At 45.4% G+C, this 4,309-nt stretch overlaps 1 protein-coding gene across 4 annotated transcripts in view; it reads left to right on the top strand.

The window, feature by feature from the left end:
- The window catches only part of MEIS2 (Meis homeobox 2), a 215,578-nt gene extending 214,737 nt beyond the window's left edge, over window positions 1-841 (top strand). For all 4 annotated transcript variants that reach the window (XM_040969378.1, XM_040969377.1, XM_040969380.1 and 1 more), the window contains exon 12: window positions 1-841. This exon is cut by the window's left edge and continues 577 nt beyond it. The gene's annotated coding sequence lies outside the window, so the exon portion shown is untranslated.
- The last annotated feature ends 3,468 nt before the right edge of the window (window positions 842-4,309 follow it).

The raw sequence follows: 4,309 nt of genomic DNA, 5'->3' as shown, positions 1-4,309 counted from the left end.
CATTTCTGTTGATTCACTCCGTTATGTTGCCTCAAATAGTTTTAGAAGAGAAAAAAAAATATATCCTTGTTTTCCACACTATGTGTGTTGTTCCCAAAAGAATGACTGTGTTGGTTCATCAGTGAATTCACTATCCAGGAGAGACTGTGGTATATTTTAAAACTGTTGGGCCAATGAGAAAAGAACCACGCTGGAGACCATGCTGGACATTTGACTGAACCTCATCCCTCAACCTCCAGCTTCAAGAATGTGTTTTCAAGCCCGGCCTTTGTTCCTCCATAAATGTGTCCTTTAGTTTCAAACAGATCTTTACAGTTTGTGCTTCATAAGCCAACTCTTATTTTGGGGGTCTCTTCTTCCAAGAGCTTGCCAATGAAGTTTCAAAGACAGAACGGAGCTCCTTTCCAGTTCTGCGCCTGGGCTCTGGACAGTCTTAAGTCGGGCAGCTTTCCTCAACACAAAAATGCTATTCATGGTCACTGCACCGTTAACTGGGACTTTATCAGCAACTCGAAGCCTGGGGGAGAAAAAGGAGCGGGAGAATAACCAACTGCGTACAGAGTTCAGTCTATTAATTGTTTCATGTTAGATATTCTATGTGTTTACCTCAATTGAAAAAAAAAAAAGAATGTTTTTGCTAGTATCAGATCTGCTGTGGAATTGGTATTGTATGTCCATGAATTCTTCTTTTCTCAGCACGTGTTCCTCACTAGAAGAAAATGCTGTTACCTTTAAGCTTTGTCAAATTTACATTAAAATACTTGTATGAGGACTGTGACGTTATGTTAAAAAGACAAAGGTGTTAAGTCACAAAATGCGGTAATAAATATTTCATTTTTGATTTTTTGTTAGGCTTTTGTGTTATCACTCTTTAAAGCAAGGGTGTGGACCTCTTAAGTCTTTGCCCCCCAGACATTGAGCCCATGCTAGACTTGCCAACAATGTTAAGGTGCTCATCCGTAGCCTGTCAGTGTATGTCTGGCCTACACATTCCACCAGCGGGAGCGTCTGAAGGTATGAAATTACCTGTATCTTGAGCCACGTCGGACAATTACCTTTAGTACCTTTAGTATGCCCAACATCTTTTTAAATGCATGATATTTTAGAAAACTTTTAGATAAAGCTTTTAATGGTCATCCTGTCAGAGGTCCTTTCAGTTTTAATTTTACCACATAAGTAACATCTGTGCTCAAATTACTCATCTGCCTGTTTTTCCTGTCTTACAAAAATACTGTTGAATATGTAACTTTAAATTTGCATATAGCTGTTGGTAGATAATTACTTCTATGGAGTTTGAAATCCTGAGTTTGAAAATACTGGATATAAATTATGACGTCTTAATTTCAGACACACCTTCATGTGTAGGGAGGCTGCTGTGATTTGGTGACAACTTAAGGGGGAAGAGCAGGCAATATGAAGCCGTTTTCAAAAACTTCAACATTCCTGGAAATTTTTTCTATGAGCTTGTCAATATTGCCTGAATGATGTCTGCTAATGTCTGCAAAGCGTAGGAAGAAAGAGTGGAGGCATCTGCACACCCTCTTAACTTTTCAAATAAACACTCTCCCGGAACTTTGTACCTCCTAACTATTAACATTCAGGACACCGTCTTTTCTAAACATAGAAGTCCACTAGATATTTGCAGTCAACTTGTTCATTAACTTTAAGAAATCTATAGTTGTAGTTTTTATTTGGGGGTTCTTTTTACTTTATTTTTATAGAACTTTCATTAATGCTGTCTAAACAAAATGGGTTGTGTTGGATTAGATTTAGGTAGAATTTTTTGGAATATTCATGTTTGAATAGTGTGCTGCTGTTTCAACATGGAAAGACATTTCTGACACAAACTAATTCATGAAGAGAAATTCCTGAGCCACTTGAAAAAGTAACAGCTTTCTCTCATTTTTGACATCCTATTTTACAAGGAGTCTTTTTGTAAGATTTAAATATTTACATATTTTTTCCTTAAATGCATTTATGTAAACTAACTAGTTCCCGGTTTAATTAACTCACATCGGTCGAATTTCTTTTTTGGAAAGCTCTTCCAAGTCAAGTCAGTGCTTGAAGGGTTTCCTGGGCAATTGGCTTAGGAAGTGGTTTAAGAAGTTATTTCGTTGCAGATTAGAACCCAGAGCGTGCTCTCTGGGTTCCATAAGTGAAGCCACTTCAGGCTTGGCGTCTTCCTCAGATCCACATCCCATCATGCTAGCTGCAATTCTAAGTGTCTGCAGATGAATGATGAGACTTTACGTTTGCATTTTCTTGCTCCCCAACCCCCACCCCATGCTAAGAGAGATGATAGATTTGTCCAATTTTTATGATGCTTTTTTATACCACCTCGGAAGGCACTTGCTCCTATCTCGGGTTTACTATTTAGTATAAAGAGTTCCGATTTGGGTATATTTAAGAAAGACTCAGCTGTCAAAAGCAAAGAAACTGGGGATGGTGTTTTGACAACCATATAGTGTTAAAGGAAATACTGTAGTCTGAATAAAATTGCTTATGTTCTCCAAAACAAGAGTAATATAAAAACACTATTTATATGGAAAAAGCAAAAGCAGAAATTCCAAAGGTTTCCCTTTCTTTAAGAAATTCTGAGAAAACTGCAGTCGCCATCTGTTGAGGGTTGGGAATTGATCAAGAAGCCACATTTTAAAGGAAGGAAAGGCAAGGCCAGGAAAGCCCATCACCGGTGTGCCAGTCTCCCTCCAGGCCCCCAGGTCGGCAACTCCGGTACCCCGGGACCAGGCTCAGTCTACTTAGGCTGGCCAGTTCGCGCCTCCCGCCCCCTCGGGCCTGTTAACCTAGAGCAAATCTGCGGAGGAAAACGTGGCTAATGTCTCTAGCAGCTGTCAAAGGAGGGACCTTCCTTCAAAGGGATGGCCGGGGAATCCTCCACAAGTTTCCCATTAGTCTTGCAGGCCAACCTTTTGATAAGAAGCCTGGACCTCCTCCCTGGAATAGCTCCTTGGCAGAAGGGCCGCTGTTGGGGTGTCTGGACGAGCCGAAAGGGGCCCTGGCTTTGCTGCCACCGCCTCTCCCAGCGAGCAGCAAGGGCGCAAACATGCGGCTGGGGGCCTGGGAGGAGCCCAGGGCCAAGCTGCTCTTCACCTGCCTTCGCTTGGGGAGGGTGGGGGGTCTTTACAGAGAACCGGGGTGTGCGTGCTGTTCGCACCAAGTCCAACAAATGCGCCCTGGACCAAACATTTCTGGTTGCCTGCGTGACGCAGGGCGTCGCGCAAGGCGCCTGAGCCCTCCACCGTCTGCCGGGTGGGTCCGGGCGCGGGCTGGGCGGCAGGTGCTGCACAGGGGCAGGCGCGGGTCTGAGAGTGATGAGAATGGAGACGGTCAGGGCAGCGTTTGAAGGGAGGTTTTAATATTAATAGTTTCGGTGTAGAGACAGAAGGGAGATTGCGTCTACGGCTCCTCCGGGCAGACTGTGGGTGACAAGGATGATGGATGATCCGGCAGAGCCCAGCAGCTCCTCCCCTCCAGCCCCAATGGTGTCAAAGCTACTTTAGTTGAAGCTTTAGAAATAAAATAAATAAACAGCATCACCCCCACCCACCCCCTTACTCTTCGTCCACCTCCACCGCTACCCCCCGCTTTCCGACATCGATTTATGGATCATTATGAATCAATTACTGCTCCGAATACTTTACCATTGGCTTAAATAAAACAGTGGAAAAATAAGAACGTGGGGATTCGGAGGGGATTCTTTTTTTCCTGCCATTTTTAGCCCCCCTCCCAGACAAGAACCATTGTAAAATTATTCAGAGGTGCTAGATGGGGAGGTGGTGAGGGAGGAGGGGGTCACCCAGTAAACAACTGGGGCTCCGTTGGAGGGGAGCGAGGCGCCCAGCTGGTGCCTTTGTTGCATTTCTGATGGATTTGGTTTGTTTGCTATGGGGGGGGGGGGAGACTTTTTTGTTTTGAGTGAGAACTTGTGTGGGAAAGATGCCTGCCTGCAAGTTTTGTGACCTAATTATGTAACTCCTCTGGAGACACCTAATTGAACGTGTGTCGTGGCAAACATGAGATGGGTTGTTGGTGGGGAGGTCGCACACATGGGCAAAGGTGTGGCGCAAAGGGTCGGTCTGCAGCACCGGTTTGCACTTTGTTCTGAGCTTCGTGGCTGGGGGGTGGGGGATGCTTCCCTCCACTAACTACTCCCGCCCCCAAGTCCCCAACCGTCCAGCCCCCATTGCTGGAGCTGCTTGGGGTCCCTCCCGCGTCCCCTTCACCCCCTTCTGGGACCCGCCGTGCCCCTTCACCCCCACCCCCACCCCCAGCCCCAGCCGCCCCAGGC

The sequence above is a fragment of the Ochotona curzoniae genome, unplaced genomic scaffold, assembly GCF_017591425.1.
Source record: "Ochotona curzoniae isolate NIBS_2020 unplaced genomic scaffold, NIBS_Ocur_1.0 scaffold_4701, whole genome shotgun sequence".
Classification (NCBI taxonomy): Eukaryota; Metazoa; Chordata; class Mammalia; order Lagomorpha; family Ochotonidae; genus Ochotona; species Ochotona curzoniae.
Note: the sequence above shows the minus strand (reverse complement) of the source record. Positions and strands in the feature narration are given on the sequence as shown.